The sequence below is a fragment of the Alexandromys fortis genome, unplaced genomic scaffold (genome assembly GCF_014885135.2).
Source record: "Alexandromys fortis isolate MF-2015 unplaced genomic scaffold, M_Fortis_MF-2015_v1.1 scaffold_3, whole genome shotgun sequence".
Taxonomy (NCBI): Eukaryota; Metazoa; Chordata; class Mammalia; order Rodentia; family Cricetidae; genus Alexandromys; species Alexandromys fortis.
Genome location: NW_026067909.1, coordinates 704,414 through 715,951, shown reverse-complemented (window position 1 = coordinate 715,951; position 11,538 = coordinate 704,414).

Below are 11,538 nucleotides of genomic sequence, written 5' to 3'. Positions count from 1 at the left end.
AAAGCACTAGGAATGCAAGGGAAACAATGTTCTCTCTCCTCTGCACCCCGAAAGATGCTCATTGACAACCACTGTGGTTAATGATAGCTGTACACAGTAGAGTGCTGGGGCCACTTCTTACCAGCTTCCTAGAGTTCCCTGGGGGCTCCTCTACAGCTCCATTCAGAGGCAGAATGCTGATAGTTGAAATCTAACATGCTAAGGGCATTTACACCATAGAATCAAGCAAATGCCACAACTCAGCCCCCTCCCCATCATCATCATCATCATCATCATCATCATCATCATCATCATCATCATCTAAGCCTGCGGTTAAGCATTTACCCGCACACCACTCATTAACATCACAGGACCCAAGGCAAGGCACCCAGCTTCCCTGAGTCTCGGCTTCTTTATCTGTGTTTTCAGAACTGTGTTGATGCTGTGTGGAGGTGGCTTCGCTTCTCAGGAAAGAGAAGAGCAAGCAGAATACTGGCAATCTTCTCAGCCCTTAGTCTCCTCATGTGGCCTAGGGAATTCAGGTTGGCTGTGTGTCTTCGCCTCTTGCTTGGTTGATGACGACACAGTGGGCTGTCCACCTGCGTGTCTTCCTGCTTCACAGATTTCCTTGGCAAACCACCTCTGGGAGGAGACAGGTGTTCAGGATTACTTCTGGAGTAAATCAATATATTCTGAGGCACACCAATGGGCCCTTAGCTCTTACATTACAGTGTTCTATAGGATTACCTTATGTGCTGGTTAAAGATTCAGGTTCCTGGGTCACCTCCTCCAGGGTTTCAAGGTCATAGAGCCTGAGATCCTGCCTTGTTTACTACTTCTACAAATGATGATCAGACGTGATCAGGCTAGATCGCTGATGCCTAACCATGCCCTGGACAGATCCTCCATCAGTGGCCTGATGCTGTGGCCTCACAGGACTGCCAGTGATTGTCGGAGCACAGACATTAACACATTAAACATTACCTAATGTATTTATAGCACATGAGTTGCCAAAGCCTGTCCAAACACCACACTTGATCTGATCTTTGCAAGAACGATGGAATGGAAAGTTAGCTACTGCTGGTATCTCAGAGATGAGGGCAACAACATACAGAGGAGTTAACTGATAGAACTGGCTACATGGGCTGGCTTTAAACTATGTGCTCCAGAGCTCCTCAGTCACCTTCTCAATGAGATACCTTTGGTCTATAACTTAAAAGAACCTCAACTTCTCAGCATCAAAATGATGCTGATAACAAGATGACTGGGGCCAATAGTAAAAAAACTCTCTCTCTTCCTCTCTCTTTCCTTCTCTCTTTCCCTCCCTCCCTTTCTCCCAACCTTGCCCCTCCCTCCTACCCACCCACCCCCCTCTCTTACACACAGCATACTGAAGATCATTTGCTCTCTGAATTCCTAAAGGCAACCCTGAAAGGTTAAAATGCCAGAATAGAAATTCAGAATATTCTAACTCAGTTTGCCGAGGAACTGAAGCTCATTTTTATCTGCTTCTTTAAACAAAATATCCTGCTCCCAGTGGGATTGTTGGAGGGCTGATCTCCATAGCGACCAGGTCCCAGCCTTGTTGGTTTTTATTCAGGGCAGTCTTCACTAAGCTCAGGTCTAGCATAGCTTTACACACAGATAATGAGGTTATAGTCACAGAACACAGCCCTTTGTGGAACTTGATACTAGCCTCTGCTGACCGTCCACAGGAGAATCTAAGAATCCAGCCCACTCACACAGGGGCTGCAAAGCCTGGAGTATGCCTGCCAGGGAACCACACTGGTTCTTTAGAGCACGCACTTTCAAGCCAGAGGGAAGTCGGCACTGGTGGAATGCTGATGACAACATTAACATGACTCATAAAATGCTGGAACTGTGGCCCCTAGGGATGCTCAGCAACAGGACTCTGCAGAGGCAGAGGAATGCATGCACACGGCTTTGTCAACCCTTGCAGGAATGCTCCAGTGTGTCTACCCTGAAGTGAGAGAACACTTCCAGAACAGGCAATTTGCTCAAGGTCACTTTCAGTCACATCAGTTGACGGAATCAAGTGAATTAGTTAGAGATCCACATCTTTTCTCTACTGCGCTGCTCTCTATCACGCGCGCGCGCGCGCACACACACACACACACACACACACACACACACACACACACTGATAGGTTACTGACAGAGGTGATCTCTTCCACAGTTGCCTTTAGAGAGGAATGAAATGCTATAACAAGAACCAGACTGGCACCAGTGCCCCAAGAAAATTGGGACAGTAGAAGTGCTATGGATACAAGAATATTGGTGATCATTTGGGGGGAGAACCAGGGGATTCTGGATTTGTACACGTTAAAGAGAGAAGGTCAAGATTCTGGAAATTCCATAGAGAAAGAAGTATCTGGGGAAATGCCTATTGACCTGAGGCTAGAAGCCCTGCAGAATTGTGCTTCTGCAGCAGAAAGTGGACCTTCACGAAGGTGGGAGACACAGATGGATGGACCAGCCCCATGACAGGCACAAAATGTAAGGCCTGTTGAGCGATGACTTCTGTAGCCTGGAGTATCCAGTCAGCCTGCCAGTCTCCCAACTGAGCCTAACAGCAGGATTCCATTTTCAAAACACGTACTCAACTGATGCTGAAAGTCCTCACAGTAGCACTGTAACCAGAGGCCAACCACAGATGGTCTGATCATCCAGATTAGGACACTGAGACCCTAGAGAAGGCATTCCTTCTTTGCAGAAGAACGTATGACTCAGAGTGGCGGGCTAGATCCTGGAATGCTGCCCAGGACCTAGCTGACTGTCTAGTACTCTCTCTATTACAGCTAACATGCCAAACTAGTGGTCTCTCTCTAACTGCATGCCCTCATGCTAAGTAAACAGAACCAATTGTACATTCTGACATTCCAGCAGGTCACAGAGTCTCTGGCTCAATTGACCATAAACATAGGACTTTTTGAGACAGGATTTCAATTAGCCCAGACTTGCTATACAGCTAAGGATGAACTTGAACTTCTGATCCTCCTGCTTCCACCTCCATAGTGTTGGAATTGCAAGCATGCATCTCTATACCAGGTTCACCTGCTCATTGCCAAAGATGAGAATTGATTCTCTGGCCCTGAACCTTTACCATTCCCGAGTCTTCACAATGGATCCAGACCAGACGAACCAGTTATGGACAGTGATAAGCTCAGAAAGAGGGAAGAGAAATCCCATGGTCTGATAGCCTTTCCTGGTAATCTCCCAAAAGAATCCAAAGCTTTGTTATCTGAAGGAATTCAGAAGGCAAGGCAACATTTATCTGAGCCTTGCCAGGATCCAGACACTCTGTCTGCCTTATCTCATTTATTCTTTGCAGTATATTTGAGATGCTTCTGCTGCAAGTAGATGAGGTAACAGAGGTTCAGAGAGGCTAGGCACAATACCCAAGGACCAGAGTTGGTGGGGAAAGTGAGGGAGACATAGGCCCAAGTACATGATGGCTCTGGCTCTGTTCTGATGCCATACTTGATCTCCCAGTCTCTCCCAGTCATTCCCACTAACAGCCATTTCCACTCTGCTCTTGTCTACTCTCTTCCCACCTATGTTCTTAGGCTGGGCATCAGCTAAACAGTGTGATAACTTAGTGTCTGGGAGAGGGCTTCTGCCGAGGACACTGCTTTTGCTTCCCCACTATGGTTCATGGAACAGGGCTTACTCCTCTGCATGTAGACTGGGTGTTGGAGTGAGGCTTGACATGAATCATTCTGCCCAAGGATTCTCAAATAACCTGGGTAGATCAGAGAAAAGGTCTTTCCCAGGCCAGGGATCTGGTTCCTAGACCACAATTGTCCCCCGGATGGTGAGAGGGGAGAAATTTCCATCTAACTAGAGTGTCTGGCCAAGATGACATGCTGCTTCTCTCTGCTGGACCCACATGCACACACAGCCAGCAAGCGGTAGGGTGCATTGTACCCTGCTTTGGAAATCCATATCACCTGCCTGTAGAAGGGAAGCCTCTTTATTTGTAACTTGAACTTGAACTGGCATGTGTGATTGGCCTTTCTGGGTTTTAGACCATGAAGCCCCGAACCCATCACAGACTATGGCTTCTCTGAGCTTGCGCAGACCCCTGAAAATGTCTGAGTCCTGTCTCTGACTTGGAGAAGGGCACTGAGTGGAGCTTGCCTTATATTTCCAGGAATGAGGGCTCCAGGTCCTTGTGTCTGTCATGGTTTCCAGTTACCTACAGCCACTGGGATTGCTAGGCAGCCTGAAAGTTTGGAAATCTGCATGGTGGCCTGCGAGATCAGCACCAGGAAGGAGGACAGCTCCCGCATCCTGCTGTATATGTTTCCAGTGACTAGATGAACGAAAAGTCCTCATCCCCTTTGTTGGTGGTGACTCCAAAATTTTCCATGATGTTCCCCCACCCTAAGTCAAGGGAAACAGTCACATAACATCCTTAGAAAGCCACTGGAGGAGCCCCTAACCTGGGTGCCACTGTCTAACACTTGTCAATGAAGAGAGATCTTGGCCTGGAAGCACTGTGTTGTTGACAAAATTTGTGCTAGAAGCCAAGGAGCTCAGGAATCTAGTCTAGTCTCCGAACCTAATCAATCATATGCCTTCGGGCAAGTCTTTATCTTCCCACCATCTCAGGAATGAGGTGGGTGGACAAGGTGACTTCACCTGGGAATTTAGGTTGCTTGGAAATGCCACACAAGGAACATGGATAAGAAAGGAGAAAGAAAAAGGGCCAGAAACAGGCACCCAAAGGCCTTCCTTCCCCAGATGGTAGAAATTAAGTCCCTTCTGCTGCAGTGGCAACTGAAACCCATGTACCACTTTAGCTTTTGAGGGCTGTGTGGGTGGACATGTGGGGGAGAATTCATTTTCCTGTAAGTGTGAGCTGGTGGGAACAATCTCTGAGCTCAGCTCTTGGCCCTCGGCACACCCAAAGGGTCTATGCATTTTAGGCCCTGCTCAAAGTAAGCATTCAAGGGCTGAGCCTGCCAGCAACTGCTGGAGGCAGAGCCAAGGTGTGTGCTTGTGTGGTCAAGGAGGTGTGTGCTGGAGAGGTCAACCCAGCCAATGACATCAAAGTGCTGGCTTCTTGTGGAGTTGGTTTGGAATCAGGGAAACCAAGGCAGACATGAGTCTTTTTATAAATGACTCAATTCTTTGGGAGGCTTAGCAAGATTTAGAAAGTAGGAAAAATAGTTCTTAATTTGCATGAATACCGAGAGCAACTTTAAAGGGAAAAACAAATTATTTGCCCATGCTGAGTGAGAGGGGTGTTGCTTGGTGCAGGGGTGTGTGACTGTGGTCTCAGCTGTTCCAGAAGCTGGGAAAGGATCTTTGAGGCCTGGTAAACCCTATCTGAAGAAAAAAGGACTAAAGAAAATCAGAAACAAGCCCAGTGCACTGTGCTTTTGGAACTTCCCTGACCCCAGATGGACTAGTTCAGGCACCATCTGTTAGCATCTGAGGTCCACTCACTCAACAGGATGAATGTTTGGGCTTGAAGGATCCATCAAAAATGTGTCTTCATAGGCTGGTTCAGGCAGATGAGAATGGAAGAATTGGTTCAGTGTCCCATGCCTCTGATGTGCCTCCCCTCTCTATCCATAGTCCTCTTCCCTATCCTTTGCCTGATAGTACAGTAGCCATCACATCACCACGTCACTCTACACTATATGCTGTGGCTCTTAGAACAGAAGCATCTCCCGTATGCAGACTATGATAAAAGGTTCTCTTCATCAAGTTTACATTTACATAATGAAATGGGACATCCTGGGCATAGCATCTGATGAGTTTGATAAGCTCGGCATCGATGTCATCTATGCATTTGCTGAGACAGTGTTTCTGGCTCCCCAGAAAGGTCCCTTATGTCCCTTTACACTCAAACCGCAATCATCCACTCCAGATGCTTATTGTCTCTTCTTTAACCATTTTAAATTAATTTTCTGCTTGAACAGAACTATACACCATAAATTCTGCTAATCAAGCTTCTTTTATAGAAAACAATATATTTTAGGTTTATCCACTCTGTTGCATCCTTTGCAAGTTCATTTCTTTCTGTTGCTTAATATAAATCTATAATATGAACATACCTACGGGTTATAGCCATTATCGTTTTTATAGACATTTGTGTCAGATCCTGTCTTAGGGTTACTATTGCTGTGATGGAGCATCGTGGCCAAAAGCAAGTTGGGGAGGAAAGGTTTAATTTGGCTTATACTTCCAGATCATAGTCCATCACTAGAGGAAGTCAAGACAGAAACTCTAACAGGGAAGGAACCTAGAGCCAGGAGCTGATGCAGAAGCCATAGTAAGGTGCTGCTTACTGGCTTGTTCCCCGTGACTTGCTCATCTCGCTTTCTTATAGAACTCAGGCCCACCAGTCTAGCGCCTCCCCCATCAATCACTAATTAAGTAAGTGCCATACAGCTGGATCTTAATGGAGGCTTTTTCTCAGTCGAGGCTCCCTCAGATAACTGTAGCTTGTGTCAAGTTGACATAGTAGTCAGCATGATTTAATTCATAAATATTCTGAGTCAAAGCGCAAAGTCAAAGTGGGCATTTCTGTGGTAGATTTTAAACAGTCAAGCTGATTCCTACCTACCGACTAGCATTCACCCCTACTGACTAGCATTCCTGGTACTAGAAGATACCCTGCATGCTACCAAAGGAGAAAGGTAAATTCCAACATGGCTACAAACTCTTACATCTGCAGTGGTGACCTGGCTGCAAGAAGGACTGGTGAAATAGTGGCATATAGCTTGTAGAACTCACCAACCAATATCTGGATGGATTTGAGGCCCAGTCCATGAAATGGAACCCATTCCTGATACTGCTCAGATGGCCAAGAACCCAAAACTAGGCAGGCTGTGGACCTAGGGGAAAACCAAATTCTACTGTTCTACTAAAGGAACATGAGCAATAAGATGACTCTTAATCTTCTGCTATATTCATAGATAAGTATCTCACTCAGCCATCAATAGGAAATCTCTCTTCTGCAGTAAGATGGGCACTAATACAGAGATTTACAGCTAGATGTGTGGAGAGTAAGCCCTAAAAGGACCATCACTGCCTCCATCAGTCCCTTCCCCTCAGGGACCTTGCAGAAGAGGAAAAAGAAAGAGACCAAGAGCCAGGAGAGGTGGAGGACACCAGGCAAACAAGGCCTTCCAAACACAGCAGGTCCAGCACATATGAACTCACAAAGACTGTTGCAGCATGCACAGGGCTGCACAGGGCTGCACCGGGCTGGGCCTCATTGGGTTCCAGCACTGAGAAGAGAAATGGACCCAGGCCCCCGTTCCTAACCCAGAAGCGATCTCCAATTGATAATTGCTCGCAAATGAAAAAAAATTAGCTTTCTTCAGTGGGATCCAACTGGGCATACAAACCACTCTTAAGGTCATGACCAGCAGTAGACGGCCAGCACAAAATGAGCTCAGTGGCATTTTTGGAGGTTATTTGTCTTATAATGCTTTGTCAGGGTTTTCTCTCTTCCAACTTCACAGATTCCTTGCTTATATCTATGGTTTCTGGTTTTGTGTTTTATGGGATTTCTGTGTGCATGGATATGTGTGTCTCTGTAGCTGCATGTGTTTCTTGAACTCCGTTGGCTCTTTTTCTTCTGTCTGTTTGTTTTGTCCTATTTTAGTTTGTTTGTTTTTGTTGTATATAATTTAAAAACATCATCATTATTTTAGATGCCTGTTCTTATCCTAATAAAAGAAAGAAAGGGTAGTTGGGGAAGTGGGGAGGATCTGGGAGAAGTTTTGGGAGAGGAAACTATATTAGGATATTTGTTGTATTTAAAGAATCTATTTTCTAAAAAAGAAAAAAGCCAGTTTCAAAAGTGTCAATGCAGTTTTACCATGCAACCTATAGTAAATCAGCTTGTCTTTTTTCTACTGAATTATAAGGTTTTAAAAATATGCTTACATTCAAAGCATTTATTAGATATATGAATCTTAAATACTCTTCTAAGTTGTCGATTGTCTACTTTTAAAGTTATTTTAAAATAAGTATTATTGCATCTGTGCATATGTGTGCATGTGTGTACATGCACATGATGGGGATATACATGCCAAGGCATGCATGTAGAGGTTAGAGGAAGTCTTTTAGACTCAATTCTCTCTTTCTACCTTTACATAGTCGCCAGGGATTGACCTCAGACTACCAGGCATGTGCAGTAAGTGCCTTTATACCCTGGGCCATCTTGCTGGCTCGCTATTCTTTTTTTAAAAATATTTTAGATTTACTTATTTTATTTCTCGCGTGTGAGTATTTTGCCTGTATGTATGTATGCATGTAAGTATGTATGTATGTGTATGTATGCATGTCTATGCTTATTGCCCACAGAGGTCAGGAGAGGGTTTCAGATCCCCTGGAACTGGAGTTATGTATGGTTATGAGCTAGCATGTGGGTGCTGGGAACTGAACCTGGGTCCTCTGTAAGAGCAGGCAGTGTTCTTAAACACTCTTCAGCCATCTCCTCATACCTTTTATTAATGATGAGGAGAAATTTATTATTCGTGAAGTCAAAGTTTTTAATATTCATGAAGCTGAGCCTATCTTGTTTCTATGATTACTGTTCTCTGCATCCTGTAAACATTTCCCAAAATATATCCAAGCTGGCAATAATTTTTTTTCTTTCTAGAAGCCTTGTTTTTATCTTTACCTTTTATACCAAGGCAAAGGGCTCATGCAAATTAATCCTATGTATGGCATAAGGTAGGGTTGAGGTGAGTTTATTTTTTATATTTGATATCGTTATCAAACAGCTTAGATTGAACCTATTTTTCTTCCTACATTAAATTACATTGGGGGGAGCTTTGTCAAAACCACTGAGTACTTAACATTTGCTGTATTCTTTATTTTATTCTGTTTCCTGGTGTGTCTTGATACCAGCCTATACTCTTTTGATTATTTTTCCTTCATAGTAAGTTATAAATGCCTATTTAATACCCCTTTTTTAACACTTCCAAATACAACATAATGTTATAAAATTTCTCCTATTTTATTCTTCTTTTTTCATTCTTTTTCTTTCAATTTTTCCTACAAGCTTTACCAAGTTTTTAAAATATGTATGTATATTTAAAAGCATTCTGGAATATATATGTATATTATATATCATAATTCCTTATTGCTTTTTGGGGAATTTCACATCATGCGCCCTAATCCTGCTCACCTCCCAGTCCCTCCATATCCACCTCTCACTCCTGCAGTGTCCCCAAATTAATTAAAACAAATTAAAAACAAAACAAAACAAAAGCCACCTTACTCCTCCTTCTTTCCTGCCTCTCCAACACCTCTTCATTTGTCCTGTGGCATTGGGAGCTGCAGCGTGTCAGGCAGTATAGCCTTTTGTCCCATCGGTCCCACCTTCAATGTTCACTGAAATGAGTCATTGGTCCTGTTCAAGGCCTCTGGCCTCTGGCCCACCATCATCACTGGAACCTCAGCAAAACTCCTCTCAGATAGCCTGCTGTTGCCCCCAAGTGCGGGGATCCTGTGACTCTGGCCCAGCAGGACCAGTCCTTTCATGCACTCTATCAGGTCATGTGTGGGGCATATGTTAGGGTGGGCCAACCAAGGTCCAGGATGTAAGTCTGGGAGGTAGTTGAGCTGGTTACTCCAGGCCTGTGAGACCACTCCCCTCCGGCCAGGGGTGGAGTCAGTTTTCCTAGGCCCATACCTTTTGGGCCATCTTTCCCATGCCCATGGTGAGGGGTGTGGCCATCTCTCCTAAGTGTGGGGACCAGCTCTCTTGCTAAAGTGTTCAGTAAGGAGCAGGTCCAGCTATCCTAGGGCCCTCAAAGGGCAGGGGCAGCTCAGCATGTATCTTGAGTTCTCAAATTACATGGTTCCTATGGTCCCCCTGTGATAACACAGACCACAGACATCAACACAGACCCCAGCTGCAGCAGGATCATGGACCCAGACACAGCCCTTAGCTGCAGCTTGGGCCTGGACATCACCATGGCTTCGGTGACAGTTTAGGTCATCCAGATCAGTATGGCCCTGGTGGTAGCATGTCCCACGGATACCAACATGATCTCAGGTAGCTGACCAGACACCAGGCATCCTCATGAGACACAGTGCCCTCAGTGGTAACAGAAGCCACAGACATCAAATCAAATTCTGGCTGCTATAGGGCCACAGACCCATACGTGGCATCCGTGTGGCCTTTGGTGGCATCATGGGCCTCAGACATTAACACAGACCCCAGCTATGGTAGGACCATGAACCCAGACATGGCCCTCAGCAGCATCCCGGGTCTGGACCTCACCATGACCACTATAGTAGTGCAGGTCACCCAGATCAGCATGGACATGGTAGCAGCATGGCCCTCAGTCACCACCATGGCCCCAGGTGGCTGACCAGAACCTGGGCATCTGAATAGGCCTAGGTGGTAACAGGAACCATAGACATGAACTTGGAGCCTGGCTGCTGCAGGGCCAGGAACATGCTGGGGTTTATACTGGGTAACATTGTACCGATAGGTTGGTTTGCAGAAATTTGTTATTTTAAAGACCTCAAATCCTCCCGTCTCTGAACAGGGAATTCTGTCTGGGAGCTTTCCTAGAGTTCTCCTCAGCACTCTGTCATTTTCCGTCTTGTGTTTCTTTTTTCGTCTCCACACATATTATGCTTTAATGTTACCATTTGTGCCATTGTCTTGTAAATTTGTTCTTGATTTGTTCACCGCCAGCATACACAAATACAGCTGATTTGTGCTGGGGGAGGAGGGCTGGTTCTGGGCCCTCAGTGAATTAGCATATGAGTGAGTTTAGGATGGCTTCATGAATTTCTTAGTTTTTGTGAATCTATAATCGTGTTGTCTATGAATTAAACCAAAACAATGGTTTTGTTTTCCTTGTCTGTTCCACTGGCCAGGGCTTCTTGTGCCATATCAGATGACGGTGGGGTGACTTTCACTTGGCTCGCGTTTTCAGAGAAACAGTTGTGTCTCGTTCCTTATTCATTACAATGCCCATTGTTAGCTTTGCATAGATGTCTATTTTATTTAATCACATTAAGAAAGGGTAATTTACTGGGGATGGTGATGTGTGCTTGTGACTCCATCACTTGGAGCTAGGTGGACCTGGAGACCAAGGTCTTGCTTGGATATATAGCAAGCTTGAGACCAGCCTGAGCTACATGGAGAGAGACAGAGAGAGACAGAGGGAGGGAGAGGCGACACACACACACACACACACACACACACAGAGAGAGAGAGAGAGAGAGAGAGAGAGAGAGAGAGAGAGAGAGAGAGAGAGAGGAGACATCACTATTTATACCATTTATTTATTTTGACTTGTAGCATTGATGCTTGGCAGCCTTGATTTATTACCAATCATAGGTGAAAGCATTTGGTCTCTCAGTATTGATGACAGTGTCTAGCTGGATGTAATCTGTAGATGTCCTAACATGCATCAAGCTAAGGAGATTTTCTTTAATTTCTATTTTCAGAGGTGGGGTGCATGACCAAAAAGAGCTGATTTCACCATCGTATTGCGATGCCCATGGGAGCAATTTTGAAGTTTTCTTTCAATTTTAATTCAG